The following is a 21,005-nucleotide window of genomic DNA, read 5'->3' on the forward strand; positions in this document are numbered from 1 at the left end:
AACGGAAATTCGCACGCTGTCTGGCTGGAAGGGTGCAGTGTGGTCCGACGAGCACAGTTACGCCTCTCTTGATGTGAAGGGGTCGGCGGGAGAATGCGCTCGCTCTCGGGTTGGTAAGGCTTACTCTGATTACATTATCTGGTGAAAACTATCTACCCATGTACCTCTAGACTGTGATGAGAATCTCAATAAGCAGTCTGACTTCTGATATTAAGGATACTGTATAGATGTGTGATAGGATACAATAGACCCACTAAACGTGCTTGCAGACGTAGATGATACGAAATTAGTAAGATAAATAAACTGACTAACATTGCGGCTATTTTACACTCCTGGAAATTGAAATAAGAACACCGTGAATTCATTGCCCCAGGAAGGGGAAACTTTATTGACACATTCCTGGGGTCAGATACATCACATGATCACACTGACAGAACCACAGGCACATAGACACAGGCAACAGAGCATGCACAATGTCGGCACTAGTACAGTGTATATCCACCTTTCGCAGCAATGCAGGCTGCTATTCTCCCATGGAGACGATCGTAGAGATGCTGGATGTAGTCCTGTGGAACGGCTTGCCATGCCATTTCCACCTGGCGCCTCAGTTGGACCAGCGTTCGTGCTGGACGTGCAGACCGCGTGAGACGACGCTTCATCCAGTCCCAAACATGCTCAATGGGGGACAGATCCGGAGATCTTGCTGGCCAGGGTAGTTGACTTACACCTTCTAGAGCACGTTGGGTGGCACGGGATACATGCGGACGTGCATTGTCCTGTTGGAACAGCAAGTTCCCTTGCCGGTCTAGGAATGGTACAACGATGGGTTCGATGACGGTTTGGATGTACCGTGCACTATTCAGTGTCCCCTCGACGATCACCAGTGGTGTACGGCCAGTGTAGGAGATCGCTCCCCACACCATGATGCCGGGTGTTGGCCCTGTGTGCCTCGGTCGTATGCAGTCCTGATTGTGGCGCTCACCTGCACGGCGCCAAACACGCATACGACCATCATTGGCACCAAGGCAGAAGCGACTCTCATCGCTGAAGACGACACGTCTCCATTCGTCCCTCCATTCACGCCTGTCGCGACACCACTGGAGGCGGGCTGCACGATGTTGGGGCGTGAGCGGAAGACGGGCTAACGGTGTGCGGGACCGTAGCCCAGCTTCATGGAGACGGTTCCGAATGGTCCTCGCCGATACCCCAGGAGAAACAGTGTCCCTAATTTGCTGAGAAGTGGCGGTGCGGTCCCCTACGGCACTGCGTAGGATCCTACGGTCTTGGCGTGCATCCGTGCGTCGCTGCGGTCCGGTCCCAGGTCGACGGGCACGTGCACCTTCCGCCGACCACTGGCGACAACATCGATGTACTGTGGAGACCTCACGCCCCACGTGTTGAGCAATTCGGCGGTACGTCCACCCGGCCTCCCGCATGCCCACTATACGCCCTCGCTCAAAGTCCGTCAACTGCACATACGGTTCACGTCCACGCTGTCGCGGCATGCTACCAGTGTTAAAGACTGCGATGGAGCTCCGTATGCCACGGCAAACTGGCTGACACTGACGGCGGCGGTGCACAAATGCTGCGCAGCTAGCGCCATTCGACGGCCAACACCGCGGTTCCTGGTGTGTCCGCTGTGCCGTGCGTGTGATCTTTGCTTGTACAGCCCTCTCGCAGTGTCCAGAGCAAGTATGGTGGGTCTGACACACCGGTGTCAATGTGTTCTTTTTTCCATTTCCAGGAGTGTATTTATATTTATTGATTTTTATGGTACAATTTATACCTGTTCTGAAATGCAAGGTTACCTAGCGTATGTAATCATTTTAAACATCCGCTTCCAAAAAAAGTGGCCCCCGAGTCAAAACAATTGTCTACCGCTGTTGTAAAGAGTTATTAAGGGAACTGTACAATACCGTTGTTGTGTATTTCAATCCCACGCATCCCAGGAATTTTTCCATCCCGCAAAATCAAAGCTTTTTTGTATGTCTACAAATACCACGATAGGTATTATGGGTCTTCTTTATTCCTCCATGCCTAAATTGCTTCTACAGCAAAACTGATCTTGATGCAAACTTTTTTTTTCTATTTTTGTCTTAATTTTTATCGCCATATATATTACAAACGATTCCTGTCTATTGAAATGAACCTGTCATAGTACAGGTATCAGAGCAAAATTTCAGAATACAAATCGTCTCCCTAGTATTTCAAAGTGATTTATTGCAACTGAACACGTCACTATATAATTTGGTTTAGAATTTTGCTGTTTTATTTATTTGTCCGTATTTCAGAACGAAATGAATTAGAAAGGAGAATGGGCCTATGGTACCAGATCGAAGTGTGCTAACAGTTACAGCTCGTGGAGATCGCTCGGCCGAAGGCGTTTTGGGCAGACTAGAAAGCAGGTTCGGGACAACAAAGGCGTTCTGTGACGAGTCGGCGTTGTTTAGCTGTGAGGGGGTCGTAAACTGCGAAGCAGCCGATAGCCGCCAGCGACGAGTGGGCGGGCATTCACTTGCTTGCGGCACGTCAGAGGAGAAACGGCACAAACTCTCCAGTGGTCACATCACGGGAACTACCGAACAAGCTGGCTGCTAGAAGCATGTTCTCTACGAAACGTCGCTTTCTGTGAAGAAGGAATTTTTTCTTGAGAGTATCGATATTGTTATTTATTGTTTCTTTAGTATTCGTAGGGAAATACTTGATATTTTTTTTATACTTACTTCTCTTACTTTAATGATCCACATCTACATACATACTCCGCAATCCACGATACGGTCCGTGGCGGAGGGTACCTCGTACCAAAACTAGCATCTTCTCTCCCTGTTCCACTCCCAAACAGAACGAGGGAAAAATGACTGCCTATATGCCTCTGTACGAGCCCTAATCCCTCTTATCTTTGTGGTCTTTCCACAAAATGTAAGTTGGCGGCAGTAAAATTGTACTGCAGTCAGGCTCAAATGCTGGTTCTCTAAATTTCCTCTGTAGCGATTCACGAAAAGAACGCCTCCTTTCCTCTAGAGACTCCCACCCGAGTTCCTGAAGCATTTCCGTAACACTCGCGTGATGATCAAACCTACCAGTAACAAATCTAGCAGCCCGCCTCTGAATTGCTTCTATGTCCTCCCTCAATCCGACCTGATAGGGATCCCAAACGCTCGAGCAGTACTCAAGAATAGGTCGTATTATTGTTTTATAAGCGGTCTCCTTTACAGATGAACCACATCTTCCCAAAATTCTACCAATGAACCGAAGACGATTATCCGCCTTCCCCACAACTGCCATTACGTGCTTGTCCCACTTCATATCGCTCTGCAATGCTACGCCCAAGTATTTCATCGACGTGATTGTATCAAGCGCTACACAACTAATTGAGTATTCAAACATTACAGCATTCTTTTTCCTATTCATCTGCATTAATTTACATTTATCTATATTTAGAGTTAGCTGCCATTCTTTACACCAACCACAAATCCTGTCCAAGTCATCTTGTATCCTCCTACAGTCACTCAACGACGACACCTTCCCGTACACCACAGCATCATGAGCAAACAGCCGCACATTGCTATCCACCCTATCCAAAAGATCATTTATGTAGGTAGAAAACAACAGCGGACCTACAACACTTCCCTGGGGCACTCCAGATGATACCCTCACCTCCGATGAACACTCACCATCGAGGACAACGTACTGGGTCCTATTACTTAAGAAGATTACAAGATACGCAACAACCGCGACTGATCCCCAATTAGAGCAATAGTACAGTTCAAAACACAGAGCTCATATCGGGAAGACTGAGTAAAATAGCCGCAGGGTCTTACATATTTGCCGGCCAGAGTGGCCGAGCGGTTGTAGGCGCTTCACTCTGGAACCGCGCGACCGCTACCGTCGCAGGTTCGAAACCTGCCTCGGGCATGGATGGTTAGTTAGGTTTACGTAGTCCTACGTTCTAGGAGACTGATGACCTCCGTTGTTAAGTCCCATAGTGCTTAGAGCCATTTGAACCATTTCTTACATATTTGTGGTTCAAGTGGTTTTCGTAATAACTTCATCGTAATGCCAACGTGGCACCATCAGCAATGCCAGGTCTATTCATTATCCAATCCTCCTCCAACGAAGCCATAATGCAGTTTCTAATGACAAAGAAATCGACGAGACGTGATATCGTAAAATTTTCATTTAAAGCAGTGAAGTACAACATTTGATTCTGACTCGTAGACAAGTCGTACTCTGTGAGACGTACCGGTCCTAAGACACTTAAAGCAAATTGCAGACCGAGCGAGGTGGCGCAGTGGCTGGAACACTGGACTCGCATTCGGGAGGACGACAGTTCAAACCCGTGCCCGGCCATCCTGATTTAGGTTTTCCGTGATTTCCCTAAACTGCTTCAGGCAAATGCCGGGATGGTTCCTTTTAAAGGGCACGGCCGACTTCCTTCTCCTTCCTTCCCTAATCCGGTGTGACCGATGAGCTCGCTGTTTGGTCTCCTCTTCCAGATCGACCAACCAACCAAAGCAACTGTCCCATGGCTCCTTCATAAGTCATGACGAATTTTTCTCTATATTTCCCTAACCTGAGCCTGTAGTCTGTTTCTAGCGACTTAACAGTGGAAAAGGTTTTAAAATCTGCTTCCCAGTTTCAACATTTTGTTGACAGGAAACCAGCATTTTTGTAAATTTTCCATAAAACGTTTTTTAATAAATCTGTCAATAGTTCCAGTACATATGTTTGGCGAGTACTTTCAAACCAGCTGGTTCATTTTCAGTCCTGGCTCAGCGAGGCTATACTTTAAGGGCCTGGTCTTAACATTAAACATCAAAATTACAACACATGCTTTACAACCTGTTCGCAGAATGACCGTCACAACTCACATGTGCCTCTTAGCAAGTCAGTTTCATTTTGACTTGAAAACAGGCACATGTGGATTGTGACGGTCATTCTACGAACATTTTATCAAGCACGAATTGTCATTTTGTTTTTTATTACTGACATCAGACACTTACAGTAAAGCCTCAGTAAGCCAGGCTTGACAACGAACCAGCTGGTTCAAAACTAGTTGCCAAATATACGTACTGCAACTGCCAACAGATTCGTTAGTAAACGCTTCATGAAATACTAAAATTTAAGAGATGAAATTGGGAGTTCGATTCCAGGAACAGAAATACAAGAAGAAATGCGTGGAAGAGCCGAAGTGTGTGACTAAATTTAATGCAAAAGTATGTAAAGGTTTTTTAAATTACCACTACCAGTCACAAACTTTGTCGACTATTGTATTACTTATTTATTTAGCGACACGTTTCGAGGGATACCTCATCTTCAGACTAAATGGCATTACAAAAACAATGAAGCATCAGTATGACCTTATTGTAAAATTGTTCTTGTAATGCCATTTAGCCTGAAGTTGAGGTATTCATGTCGCTAAATAAATAAGTAATACAATAGTCAACAACGTTTGTGACTCGTAGCGGTAATTTAAAAAAAAAAAGCTTTACGTATTTCTTGAGACAGTCACGGTCGAAAAATAGTCAAAATGGTTTCAAAATCTAAATGCAATAGCATCCAAACATGTGCGTGTGAGGGAATCAAGAGTAAAATAAAATAGGGGCTGACACATTAAATCAACTTCAGAATTAAGGTGCGTTTTCCACATCAATTATTTTGAGTTAGATAAATATCAAATGCATCGGTTTCACTTTTCACATACAGAAACAATTTGGATGTTTCCGACAAGCTGGAACTCGGCTGGATACGAATTAAAAGAGACCAAAAAACCGCTCTATACTGAACTTTCTCGTCGACACTCACTGTTTATAACCGTATGGAGTCACTCCTAGCAGCAGGAAAATAGAAGGTGCCGCTTCATTGAACTTAGAAACATTGTAAGAGTTTACAAAAGTTAGAGCTCATGCATTGTGAAAGGAATTTCGAAGGGAATTTTGGAGAGTAGTTCTAACACAGTGCGTCTTCTTCTTGGTGCTGTATGTACTGCACCAATAGTGAATGTAATTTCTCAGACCTAATTAAACAAGTTCACCGGACAAAAAAAAAGTACCTTCCTTGAACGAGCTCTCTAGTCCTTTGGAGCACTTCAGGTATTGCAGGACTGCCACCATGCCGTCACGTCACTCTCCACCGTCGACGTAAGTCGTGACAGTGGAGTAACGTGTGTGTGCTGAGTCTGTTGCACACAGTCATTGCGGTAACAGGTGGACGCGTGGACGTGACAGAATGTCAGAAAGGAGCTATCGTGTTACGACGTGCCCGTGACCACACTGCGAGTGAAACTGCCCGATTTGTTGATGTAACAACGCAGATTGTAGGACGTGTCTACAAGTAATGGTTCAACAGCCTCAGCCACGTAACACGGCGTAAAAACAGTGCCCGCAAAAACATCCAGACCTACAGGGACCAGGCAACTCGTCAATGACAATCGGTTTGAAACACGATAGGAATTTCTGCTGTCAGTGAATGCAGATCGTCGTCCGCCAGTTTCCGAGTGAACACTACGGAGTGATCTACGAGGTACATTCAAGTTCTAAGGCCTCCGATTTTTTTTCTAATTAACTACTCACCCGAAATCGATGAAACTGGCGTTACTTCTCGACGTAGTCGCCCTGCAGACGTACACATTTTTCACAACGCTGACGCCATGATTCCATGGCAGCGGCGAAGGCTTCTTTAGGAATCTGTTTTGACCACTGGAAAATCGCTGAGGCAATAGCAGCACGGCTGGTGAATGTGCGGCCACGGAGAGTGTTTTTCATTGTTGGAAAAAGCCAAAAGTCACTGGGAGCCAGGTCAGGTGAGTAGGGAGCATGAGGAACCACTTCAAAGTTGTTATCACGAAGAAACTGTTGCGTGACGTTAGCTCGATGTGCGGGTGCGTTGTCTCGGTGAAACAGCACACGCGCAGCCCTTCCCGGACGTTTTTGTTGCAGTGCAGGAAGGAATTTGTTCTTCAAAACATTTTCGTAGGATGCACCTGTTACCGTAGTGGCCTTTGGAACGCAATGGGTAAGGATTACGCCCTCGCTGTCCCAGAACAAGGACATCATCATTTTTTCAGCACTGGCGGTTACCCGAAATTTTTTTGGTGGCGGTGAATCTGTGTGCTTCCATTGAGCTGACTGGCGCTTTGTTTCTGGATTGAAAAATGGCATCCACGTCTCATCCATTGTCACAACCGACGAAAAGAAAGTCCCATTCGTGCTGTCGTTGCGCGTCAACATTGCTCAGCAACGTGCCACACGGGCAGCCGTGTGGTCGTCCGTCAGCATTCGTGGCACCCACCTGGATCACACTTTTCGCATTTTCAGGTCGTCATGCAGGATTGTGTGCACAGAACCCACAGAAATGCCAACTCTGGAGGCGATCTGTTCAACAGTCATTCGGCGATCCCCCAAAACAATTCTCTCCACTTTCTCGATCGTGTCGTCAGACCGGCTTGTGCGAGCCCGAGGTTGTTTCGGTTTGTTGTCACACGATGTTCTGCCTTCATTAAACTGTCGCACCCACGAACGCACTTTCGACACATCCATAATTCCATCACCACATGTCTCCTTCAACTGTCGATGAATTTCAATTGGTGTCACAGCACGCAAATTCAGAAAACGAATGATTGCACGCTGTTCAAGTAAGGAAAACGTCGCCATTTTAAGTATTTAAAACAGTTCTCATTCTCGCCGCTGGCGGTAAAATTCCATCTGCCGTACGGTGCTGCCATCTCTGGGACGTATTGACAATGAACGCGGCCTCATTTTAACACATGTTTCTATCTCTTTCCAGTCCGGAGAAAAAAAATCGGAGGCCTTAGAACTTGAATGCACCTCGTATATGAATGGGGACATTTGATGTCTGGTACCTCGGGGAACTCCGTTTCCCACAGCGACACATAAAGCAGCACGTGTTCAGTGGTCGAACAAAACGGAAATTCGCGCGCTGTCTGACTGGAAGGGTGCAGTGTGGTCTGACGAGCACAGTAACGCCTCTCCTCTTGTGAAGGGGTCGGCGGGAGAACGCGCTTACTCTCGGGTTGGTAAGGCTTACTCTGATTACGTTATCTGTTGTATTACCGACTACACCCCATACTGGTAAAAACTAGCTACCTATGTACCTTTAGAGAGCATTGTCTGCTATTTAATTACGTCCCTTTATTCCATTTTCTAGCTGCGCCCCACGGAGTTGCCGCGTTTAAACAGTTATTTATACAGGGTTTTTCGTAATAGTGTGCAAAAATTTAACAGTACACAGAGGACGCTCCGCTAAACAATTTGAGGTATGGAATCTGCGATCGGAGAAGCCAGCTTAAGGAGATTATAGGAATAAAATCACGTTACTGTGTACTTTTTAGTTACATTACTTACAGTTAACTGCAAGTACCATCACTGACACATTGGACGTACCATTTGTACTGTGTCTTTCAAAATGTGCTGAAACTGGCGGCCATCAACCTCAATGCAAGCACGACATCGGTGAACAAGATCCTGACACGCCCTGACAAATGTCCCTGGTGTGTTTCCAATCACATCACAGGGAGCTACAAGTCTGGCAAGTAATTCCCTCTCCGTATTCACTGGGATCTCATACAGAAGCGACTATACACCTCTCGATAGGAAGTAAGCAAGGTGGTTTACATACCAGCTTACCCGAGGGCGCTAACGCGCTGCTTCCTGGACTCGGTTAGGCGCACCGGCCCGGATCGAAAACGCCCGACGGATTAACGACGAGGACCGGTGCGCCGGCCAGCCTGGATGTGGTTTTTAGGCGGTTTTCCACATCCCATTAGGTGAATACCAGGCTGGTCCCCATGTCCCGCCTCAGTTACGTGACTCGCAGGCATTACATACACACTATTTCCTGGCTTACACTAGACGCAGACAGTTGGGGTACAGTAATTCCGTCCAGGGCGGGGGGGGGGGGGGGGGCAGGGTGGCGATAGGAAGGGTATCTGGGCGCCCTCAGATAGAAACATCGTCAAATCCATAGTAGCAGGGCCGACCCCACGTTCAAGTGGGACAAAGCCCCAAGTGCATGAGGTAACCAAGAGGGTTCAAGTGACCTCGGAGGCCATGGAATAAGGCATCCCCGTGCAAGTGATCCCTTATTTCTTCTTTCCAATAAAAGAATCTCAGGTGACCTCGGAGGCCATGGAATAGGGCATCCCCGTGCAAGTGATCCTCATGATGCCGGGTCCCTTATGTCTTCTTTCCAATAAACGAATCTCCCGCATTTGTCGATGCAGAAATATACCCATCGCGACGGCTGCTGTCTGTTAATACATCGTTCCCTATACAGCCTTTCAGCTGCGAGAGCGTTGTATACACAAGGTGCATGTCACTGCATGGCACTGCTACATCGCATTGTACTGTACGTCTCTGAATAGCACTGAGTAATGAATGGTTCTGTCGTTGATTGATTAGTGCGTGCTGTCATGGGACAATGTAAATACGATACAACGGATCCACCTTATGGACAAATAAAGTAAACAAAACCTTCAACATGACTTCCTAGTAATCAGGCTCGTCCTTTTTGTTTCGTTGCACAAAATAAAGAATGTACATGTGAATAAACAGCACAGTACTTGTAATCTTGTCCGCACGGCATTTTTAAATAAGATGGAAAACAGTAAGGCTGGACAAAGCGGTGGATAAGTCTACTTCCATGTCTCCTTAATCTGGCTTCTCCGACTCCAGGCTCCACACCTCAAATTGTTCAGCGGAGCAATCTCTATGTCCTGTTACATTCTCGCACGCTCTTACGGAAACAACCTGTAGACATATGTTAACGCCGAAACTCACTATCCAAGCGAATGCGCCATCACAAAAGTTATCTCTTGGAGGTACTGAGGCGCGATTCATTTGTAGCCCACGAAAACGAGCAGGACCGGGAAAAAATCTAATTTTAAGATGATGGCAGAAGCTGACAGAATACACGTCGCTGACAAGTCACTCGCTTACTTAAGGAAAACATTTTCACGCGACTCAGTAGCGAATTACAAAATGTGCCACGAAAGAGAGTAAATAATTTGACGTCTGTTTGCGACATGCCTAGCACGGAATACATCATAATTGTGTTGGTGTATACGGAGAGCCAGAACTCTAGTGTGATACGTCTCTGTTAACAACATTCAGAGACTTCTTGTTCCCTGCGTGTGTGTAGAGATCTCTGGCTCTCAATACACTTGGGCAGACAACGTAGAGCCGTTCGTGCGGAAAACCTGATGTGTCCAGATGAATACCTGTTATTATTAATGTTTGTCCTTCACTCTTATAGTGATCGAGAAGGCCGCTTTCAAATGGAACTGGAAGCGTTTGAACCGGAAAGGCAAGTTTGTTCGGATGATAGGAATTCGTGGTATCAATAGCGTCTCTCCTTTGGCTCCAAATCAAGTTGTCACGTTGACCATCCCCCGTGAACGGTTATTTTTTTCGGAATAAGACGCAGTCGATGTGTTAATTCAGGGTACGGGCTGTCTCCGTTCCATATTTCATTCATACACGTCAAGCCGCTTCAACGTGAAGGAGTAACAAACATACTAACTTGAGGAAGAAAGAAATTAAGCAATTTCTAGATCGGTGCACCGCAAATTTTATAATATTCGTGTTTGCACGGAGGTCATCTGTCCTCGCGTGTGTCCCTGTTACCAGTGAATACGCTCGCTTGTCGTAATCAAAGTCTGCCTCACTAAAAGCCTATCACGTTTTATATATATGTGCCTCACTTACGTCTGCCAAAAGTGTGGACACCCAGCAGGGGACACTGTCAACCGCAAAGTGCTTCGTTTCCGCCTTATACGGGTGGACATGGAAGTCCTTCGGCCAACAGACACAAAAACACGACGCGCTACGCTCAGACAGTTTTATGAACCAGCTGTCAGACAGTTCACTTCAGTGCCTGCAGGTAGTACAGTACTCTGAAGACACCTTCCAACTTGGCAGTTGCTATTTATGGAAAATTATGACCAGTAACAGAGCGTCTGCCAACATTACTGTTACTGATACTTGCAGCTGTCAAGAGACAGCACAGTTACTTAGATAACACTGTACTAACTACAGGACATAAGAGGTATGCATTAAATTGTACCAGAGTATCATTTTGTAACATACGCTTAATAAATTTTATTTATTACTGCTTATTTTGTTGTCACGTCTGTGTTATGCTGCCACCCTACTGAACAAGTGTTTATTTACAATTGTGCAAAATCATCCACCATTGAGGAAGCATTGCAGGTAAACAGTTTTCTGGTACCGTCGATTGTTGGGCTGAACTAATAGTAGCATTGAGATATTAAATTCACAACATTTTGGCGACGAAGAAAAACCTTAAGAATTGATATTAATTTTCCCCAGTCAACATTTTGGTCATGTGAAAAAAACTTTAGACATTGTTCACGTCTTTTCGTCAAGTCTCAACTTTTTGTGATGTAAACTGGAAATTGTTGATCAGTGCAAACGCACAGCTTTCTGCTCAACATTAGGAAATGAGTGGGAGAACAATACTGGCAAAATAGGGGAAAAATTACCAAGCACCAGTAATTTTATTTTTGCTTGACATTTGGAGTGCATGGTTCTTTAGTTTGATTTTTGTGGCAACACTGCGTGGCTTTCTTCTATTATTTATCGACTCTATCACTACTAACCCACTTCCTTTCCAGGAAGATTTTTGGAAATTTTGTGAACTGTTCTAAGCATATTTTTCAGACATGACCCAACCGGTATTCGTCTTACAACGAATCCTAACAATTGTCAGCAACCTATGAGCTCCCGGAAGCGTGTTTTGTCCGAATTGAAGTAGAGAAGGACGGCGGCCAACAACAACCACCGCTGTAATTCAAGTTGACGCCGGCACCCTTTCCCGCATTTATTGGAAACGTAGACTGCTGGAACAATTATATCCAGCGTCTTGAACAGCATTACATCGCGCATCAGATATCAGGTGATGTGGAACGAAAGTATTTTTAGTAACACGTGCAGGCCCCAATGTATTTCAATTTCATTAGAAATTTTACCTCCTCTCTCGTATTCCGATATTAAAGAAAGGCTTCGACTCGAAAGTTCATGTTGCACTGCCGGAAACAAATTTTTTCAGTGTTTCACGAAGTCCAATCAGAGTTGTAACAAATGGATTACACAGTTACAGGGGCTGACTCGAGAATGTAAATTTCATTGCGAAAATGGTTAATGTAAGAAGTCTTATTCAGACTCATTAACTCACAACGTGTTTATGATGCACTCCCCTGACGAGAAATTAAAGAAGGACCTGCTTAGTGTAAGAACCTCGTGTTTGCCAGATTGTTTGCCGCTCATTTAGGCACACCGACAAATTTATGTACCTGCCACGCCATCAGCCGCCACAGCCTCGCGAACAGTAGGACCGGATTCAAAAACGACAGAGCGCGCCTGCTACTCGACTGAAACCGTCAGTGAACAAATTTCGAAATTCTAAATTACTACCTTGTTTACCACCAAGGCGCGACCAGTTTTCAAGCTGAAGCAGCGTCGTGAATTTCAGTCGTTAACCTGCAGGAGTACTGAAAGTTAGGAAAGTTAACAAGCTTTCAATGTTGACTTTTCAGTTACAGCAATCAGGAGCTCCACTGAAGAGACGGACTTGTGTTACAGCATGCTAAGGGCATGTTCTACACTGCCGCGTTCGCCCACGCGGCAGACGACGGTAAGACGCACCAAGGCCCACTAAATTACTACCTTCTTTACTACCAAAGCGCGACCAGTTTTCAAGCTGAAGCAGCGTCGTGAATTTCAGTCGTTAACCTGCAGGAGTACTGAAAGTTAGGAAAGTTAACAAGCTTTCAATGTTGACTTTTCAGTTACAGCAATCAGGAGCTTCACTGAAGAGACGGACTTGTGTTACAGCATGCTAAGGGCATGTTCTACACTGCCGCGTTCGCCCACGCGGCAGACGACGGTAAGACGCACCAAGGCCCACTAAATTACTACCTTCTTTACCACCAAAGCGCGACCAGTTTTCAAGCTGAAGCAGCGTCGTGAATTTCAGTCGTTAACCTGCAGGAGTACTGAAAGTTAGGAAAGTTAACAAGCTTTCAATGTTGACTTTTCAGTTACAGCAATCAGGAGCTTCACTGAAGAGACGGACTTGTGTTACAGCATGCTAAGGGCATGTTCTACACTGCCGCGTTCGCCCACACGGCAGACGACGGTAAGACGCACCAAGGCCCACTAAATTACTACCTTCTTTACCACCAAAGCGCGACCAGTTTTCAAGCTGAAGCAGCGTCGTGAATATCAGTCGTTAACCTGCAGGAGTACTGAAAGTTAGGAAAGTTAACAAGCTTTCAATGTTGACTTTTCAGTTACAGCAATCAGGAGCTTCACTGAAGAGACGATCTTGTGTTACAGCATGCTAAGGGCATGTTCTACACTGCCGCGTTCGCCCACGCGGCAGACGACGGTAAGACGCACCAAGGCCCACTAAATTACTACCTTCTTTACCACCAAAGCGCGACCAGTTTTCAAGCTGAAGCAGCGTCGTGAATTTCAGTCGTTAACCTGCAGGAGTACTGAAAGTTAGGAAAGTTAACAAGCTTTCAATGTTGACTTTTCAGTTACAGCAATCAGGAGCTTCACTGAAGAGACGGACTTGTGCTACAGCATGCTAAGGGCATGTTCTACACTGCCGCGTTCGCCCACGCGGCAGACGACGGTAAGACGCACCAAGGCCCACTAAATTACTACCTTCTTTACCACCAAAGCGCGATCAGTTTTCAAGCTGAAGCAGCGTCGTGAATTTCAGTCGTTAACCTGCAGGAGTACTGAAAGTTAGGAAAGTTAACAAGCTTTCAATGTTGACTTTTCAGTTACAGCAATCAGGAGCTTCACTGAAGAGACGGACTTGTGTTACAGCATGCTAAGGGCATGTTCTACACTGCCGCGTTCGCCCACGCGGCAGACGACGGTAAGACGCACCAAGGCCCACTAAATTACTACCTTCTTTACCACCAAAGCGCGACCAGTTTTCAAGCTGAAGCAGCGTCGTGAATTTCAGTCGTTAACCTGCAGGAGTACTGAAAGTTAGGAAAGTTAACAAGCTTTCAATGTTGACTTTTCAGTTACAGCAATCAGGAGCTTCACTGAAGAGACGGACTTGTGTTACAGCATGCTAAGGGCATGTTCTACACTGCCGCGTTCGCCCACGCGGCAGACGACGGTAAGACGCACCAAGGCCCACTAAATTACTACCTTCTTTACCACCAAAGCGCGACCAGTTTTCAAGCTGAAGCAGCGTCGTGAATTTCAGTCGTTAACCTGCAGGAGTACTGAAAGTTAGGAAAGTTAACAAGCTTTCAATGTTGACTTTTCAGTTACAGCAATCAGGAGCTTCACTGAAGAGACGGACTTGTGTTACAGCATGCTAAGGGCATGTTCTACACTGCCGCGTTCACCCACGCGTCGGACGATGGTAAGACGCACCAAGGCCCACTAAATTACTACCTTCTTTACCACCAAAGCGCGACCAGTTTTCAAGCTGAAGCAGCGTCGTGAATTTCAGTCGTTAACCTGCAGGAGTACTGAAAGTTAGGAAAGTTAACAAGCTTTCAATGTTGACTTTTCAGTTATAGCAATCAGGAGCTTCACTGAAGAGACGGACTTGTGTTACAGCATGCTAAGGGCATGTTCTACACTGCCGCGTTCGCCCACGCGGCAGACGACGGTAAGACGCACCAAGGCCCACTAAATTACTACCTTCTTTACCACCAAAGCGCGACCAGTTTTCAAGCTGAAGCAGCGTCGTGAATATCAGTCGTTAACCTGCAGGAGTACTGAAAGTTAGGAAAGTTAACAAGCTTTCAATGTTGACTTTTCAGTTACAGCAATCAGGAGCTTCACTGAAGAGACGGACTTGTGTTACAGCATGCTAAGGGCATGTTCTACACTGCCGCGTTCGCCCACGCGGCAGACGACGGTAAGATGCACCAAGGCCCACTAAATTACTACCTTCTTTACCACCAAAGCGCGACCAGTTTTCAAGCTGAAGCAGCGTCGTGAATTTCAGTCGTTAACCTGCAGGAGTACTGAAAGTTAGGAAAGTTAACAAGCTTTCAATGTTGACTTTTCAGTTACAGCAATCAGGAGCTTCACTGAAGAGACGGACTTGTGCTACAGCATGCTAAGGGCATGTTCTACACTGCCGCGTTCGCCCACGCGGCAGACGATGGTAAGACGCACCAAGGCCCACTAAATTACTACCTTCTTTACCACCAAAGCGCGACCAGTTTTCAAGCTGAAGCAGCGTCGTGAATTTCAGTCGTTAACCTGCAGGAGTACTGAAAGTTAGGAAAGTTAACAAGCTTTCAATGTTGACTTTTCAGTTACAGCAATCAGGAGCTTCACTGAAGAGACGGACTTGTGTTACAGCATGCTAAGGGCATGTTCTACACTGCCGCGTTCGCCCACGCGGCAGACGACGGTAAGACGCACCAAGGCCCACTAAATTACTACCTTCTTTACCACCAAAGCGCGACCAGTTTTCAAGCTGAAGCAGCGTCGTGAATTTCAGTCGTTAACCTGCAGGAGTACTGAAAGTTAGGAAAGTTAACAAGCTTTCAATGTTGACTTTTCAGTTACAGCAATCAGGAGCTTCACTGAAGAGACGGACTTGTGTTACAGCATGCTAAGGGCATGTTCTACACTGCCGCGTTCGCCCACGCGGCAGACGACGGTAAGACGCACCAAGGCCCACTAAATTACTACCTTCTTTACCACCAAAGCGCGACCAGTTTTCAAGCTGAAGCAGCGTCGTGAATTTCAGTCGTTAACCTGCAGGAGTACTGAAAGTTAGGAAAGTTAACAAGCTTTCAATGTTGACTTTTCAGTTACAGCAATCAGGAGCTTCACTGAAGAGACGGACTTGTGTTACAGCATGCTAAGGGCATGTTCTACACTGCCGCGTTCGCCCACGCGGCAGACGACGGTAAGACGCACCAAGGCCCACTAAATTACTACCTTCTTTACCACCAAAGCGCGACCAGTTTTCAAGCTGAAGCAGCGTCGTGAATTTCAGTCGTTAACCTGCAGGAGTACTGAAAGTTAGGAAAGTTAACAAGCTTTCAATGTTGACTTTTCAGTTACAGCAATCAGGAGCTTCACTGAAGAGACGGACTTGTGTTACAGCATGCTAAGGGCATGTTCTACACTGCCGCGTTCGCCCACGCGGCAGACGACGGTAAGACGCACCAAGGCCCACTAAATTACTACCTTCTTTACCACCAAAGCGCGACCAGTTTTCAAGCTGAAGCAGCGTCGTGAATTTCAGTCGTTAACCTGCAGGAGTACTGAAAGTTAGGAAAGTTAACAAGCTTTCAATGTTGACTTTTCAGTTACAGCAATCAGGAGCTTCACTGAAGAGACGGACTTGTGTTACAGCATGCTAAGGGCATGTTCTACACTGCCGCGTTCGCCCACGCGGCAGACGACGGTAAGACGCACCAAGGCCCACTAAATTACTACCTTCTTTACCACCAAAGCGCGACCAGTTTTCAAGCTGAAGCAGCGTCGTGAATTTCAGTCGTCAACCTGCAGGAGTACTGAAAGTTAGGAAAGTTAACAAGCTTTCAATGTTGACTTTTCAGTTACAGCAATCAGGAGCTCCACTGAAGAGACGGACTTGTGTTACAGCATGCTAAGGGCATGTTCTACACTGCCGCGTTCGCCCACGCGGCAGACGACGGTAAGACGCACCAAGGCCCACTAAATTACTACCTTCTTTACCACCAAAGCGCGACCAGTTTTCAAGCTGAAGCAGCGTCGTGAATTTCAGTCGTTAACCTGCAGGAGTACTGAAAGTTAGGAAAGTTAACAAGCTTTCAATGTTGACTTTTCAGTTACAGCAATCAGGAGCTTCACTGAAGAGACGGACTTGTGTTACAGCATGCTAAGGGCATGTTCTACACTGCCGCGTTCGCCCACGCGGCAGACGACGGTAAGACGCACCAAGGCCCACTAAATTACTACCTTCTTTACCACCAAAGCGCGACCAGTTTTCAAGCTGAAGCAGCGTCGTGAATTTCAGTCGTTAACCTGCAGGAGTACTGAAAGTTAGGAAAGTTAACAAGCTTTCAATGTTGACTTTTCAGTTACAGCAATCAGGAGCTTCACTGAAGAGACGGACTTGTGTTACAGCATGCTAAGGGCATGTTCTACACTGCCGCGTTCGCCCACGCGGCAGACGACGGTAAGACGCACCAAGGCCCACTAAATTACTACCTTCTTTACCACCAAAGCGCGACCAGTTTTCAAGCTGAAGCAGCGTCATGAATTTCAGTCGTTAACCTGCAGGAGTACTGAAAGTTAGGAAAGTTAACAAGCTTTCAATGTTGACTTTTCAGTTACAGCAATCAGGAGCTTCACTGAAGAGACGGACTTGTGTTACAGCATGCTAAGGGCATGTTCTACACTGCCGCGTTCGCCCACGCGGCAGACGACGGTAAGACGCACCAAGGCCCACTAAATTACTACCTTCTTTACCACCAAAGCGCGACCAGTTTTCAAGCTGAAGCAGCGTCGTGAATTTCAGTCGTTAACCTGCAGGAGTACTGAAAGTTAGGAAAGTTAACAAGCTTTCAATGTTGACTTTTCAGTTACAGCAATCAGGAGCTCCACTGAAGAGACGGACTTGTGTTACAGCATGCTAAGGGCATGTTCTACACTGCCGCGTTCGCCCACGCGGCAGACGACGGTAAGACGCACCAAGGCCCACTAAATTACTACCTTCTTTGCCACCAAAGCGCGACCAGTTTTCAAGCTGAAGCAGCGTCGTGAATTTCAGTCGTTAACCTGCAGGAGTACTGAAAGTTAGGAAAGTTAACAAGCTTTCAATGTTGACTTTTCAGTTACAGCAATCAGGAGCTTCACTGAAGAGACGGACTTGTGTTACAGCATGCTAAGGGCATGTTCTACACTGCCGCGTTCGCCCACGCGGCAGACGACGGTAAGACGCACCAAGGCCCACTAAATTACTACCTTCTTTACCACCAAAGCGCGACCAGTTTTCAAGCTGAAGCAGCGTCGTGAATTTCAGTCGTTAACCTGCAGGAGTACTGAAAGTTAGGAAAGTTAACAAGCTTTCAATGTTGACTTTTCAGTTACAGCAATCAGGAGCTTCACTGAAGAGACGGACTTGTGTTACAGCATGCTAAGGGCATGTTCTACACTGCCGCGTTCGCCCACGCGGCAGACGACGGTAAGACGCACCAAGGCCCACTAAATTACTACCTTCTTTACCACCAAAGCGCGACCAGTTTTCAAGCTGAAGCAGCGTCGTGAATTTCAGTCGTTAACCTGCAGGAGTACTGAAAGTTAGGAAAGTTAACAAGCTTTCAATGTTGACTTTTCAGTTACAGCAATCAGGAGCTCCACTGAAGAGACGGACTTGTGTTACAGCATGCTAAGGGCATGTTCTACACTGCCGCGTTCGCCCACGCGGCAGACGACGGTAAGACGCACCAAGGCCCACTAAATTACTACCTTCTTTGCCACCAAAGCGCGACCAGTTTTCAAGCTGAAGCAGCGTCGTGAATTTCAGTCGTTAACCTGCAGGAGTACTGAAAGTTAGGAAAGTTAACAAGCTTTCAATGTTGACTTTTCAGTTACAGCAATCAGGAGCTTCACTGAAGAGACGGACTTGTGTTACAGCATGCTAAGGGCATGTTCTACACTGCCGCGTTCGCCCACGCGGCAGACGACAGTAAGACGCACCAAGGCCCACTAAATTACTACCTTCTTTACCACCAAAGCGCGACCAGTTTTCAAGCTGAAGCAGCGTCGTGAATTTCAGTCGTTAACCTGCAGGAGTACTGAAAGTTAGGAAAGTTAACAAGCTTTCAATGTTGACTTTTCAGTTACAGCAATCAGGAGCTTCACTGAAGAGACGGACTTGTGCTACAGCATGCTAAGGGCATGTTCTACACTGCCGCGTTCGCCCACGCGGCAGACGACGGTAAGACGCACCAAGGCCCACTAAATTACTACCTTCTTTACCACCAAAGCGCGACCAGTTTTCAAGCTGAAGCAGCGTCGTGAATTTCAGTCGTTAACCTGCAGGAGTACTGAAAGTTAGGAAAGTTAACAAGCTTTCAATGTTGACTTTTCAGTTACAGCAATCAGGAGCTTCACTGAAGAGACGGACTTGTGTTACAGCATGCTAAGGGCATGTTCTACACTGCCGCGTTCGCCCACGCGGCAGACGACGGTAAGACGCACCAAGGCCCACTAAATTACTACCTTCTTTACCACCAAAGCGCGACCAGTTTTCAAGCTGAAGCAGCGTCGTGAATTTCAGTCGTTAACCTGCAGGAGTACTGAAAGTTAGGAAAGTTAACAAGCTTTCAATGTTGACTTTTCAGTTACAGCAATCAGGAGCTTCACTGAAGAGACGGACTTGTGTTACAGCATGCTAAGGGCATGTTCTACACTGCCGCGTTCGCCCACGCGGCAGACGACGGTAAGACGCACCAAGGCCCACTAAATTACTACCTTCTTTACCACCAAAGCGCGACCAGTTTTCAAGCTGAAGCAGCGTCGTGAATTTCAGTCGTTAACCTGCAGGAGTACTGAAAGTTAGGAAAGTTAACAAGCTTTCAATGTTGACTTTTCAGTTACAGCAATCAGGAGCTTCACTGAAGAGACGGACTTGTGTTACAGCATGCTAAGGGCATGTTCTACACTGCCGCGTTCGCCCACGCGGCAGACGACGGTAAGACGCACCAAGGCCCACTAAATTACTACCTTCTTTACCACCAAAGCGCGACCAGTTTTCAAGCTGAAGCATCGTCGTGAATTTCAGTCGTTAACCTGCAGGAGTACTGAAAGTTAGGAAAGTTAACAGGCTTTCAATGTTGACTTTTCAGTTACAGCAATCAGGAGCTTCACTGAAGAGACGGACTTGTGTTACAGCATGCTAAGGGCATGTTCTACACTGCCGCGTTCGCCCACGCGGCAGACGACGGTAAGACGCACCAGGGCCCACTAAATTACTACCTTCTTTGCCACCAAAGCGCGACCAGTTTTCAAGCTGAAGCAGCGTCGTGAATTTCAGTCGTTAACCTGCAGGAGTACTGAAAGTTAGGAAAGTTAACAAGCTTTCAATGTTGACTTTTCAGTTACAGCAATCAGGAGCTTCACTGAAGAGATGGACTTGTGTTACAGCATGCTAAGGGCATGTTCTACACTGCCGCGTTCGCCCACGCGGCAGACGACGGTAAGACGCACCAAGGCCCACTAAATTACTACCTTCTTTACCACCAAAGCGCGACCAGTTTTCAAGCTGAAGCAGCGTCGTGAATTTCAGTCGTTAACCTGCAGGAGTACTGAAAGTTAGGAAAGTTAACAAGCTTTCAATGTTGACTTTTCAGTTACAGCAATCAGGAGCTTCACTGAAGAGACGGACTTGTGTTACAGCATGCTAAGGGCATGTTCTACACTGCCGCGTTCGCCCACGCGGCAGACGACGGTAAGACGCACCAAGGCCCACTAAATTACTACCTTCTTTACCACCAAAGCGCGACCAGTTTTCAAGCTGAAGCAGCGTCGTGAATTTCAGTCGTTAACCTGCAGGAGTACTGAAAGTTAGGAAAGTTAACAAGCTTTCAATGTTGACTTTTCAGTTACATCAATCAGGAGCTCCACTGAAGAGACGGACTTGTGTTACAGCATGATAAGGGCATGTTCTACACTGCCGCGTTCGCCCACGCGGCAGACGACGGTAAGACGCACCAAGGCCCACTAAATTACTACCTTCTTTGCCACCAAAGCGCGACCAGTTTTCAAGCTGAAGCAGCGTCGTGAATTTCAGTTGTTAACCTGCAGGAGTACTGAAAGTTAGGAAAGTTAACAAGCTTTCAATGTTGACTTTTCAGTTACAGCAATCAGGAGCTTCACTGAAGAGACGGACTTGTGTTACAGCATGCTAAGGGCATGTTCTACACTGCCGCGTTCGCCCACGCGGCAGACGACGGTAAGACGCACCAAGGC

The sequence above is a fragment of the Schistocerca nitens genome, chromosome 4 (genome assembly GCF_023898315.1).
Source record: "Schistocerca nitens isolate TAMUIC-IGC-003100 chromosome 4, iqSchNite1.1, whole genome shotgun sequence".
NCBI lineage: Eukaryota > Metazoa > Arthropoda > Insecta > Orthoptera > Acrididae > Schistocerca > Schistocerca nitens.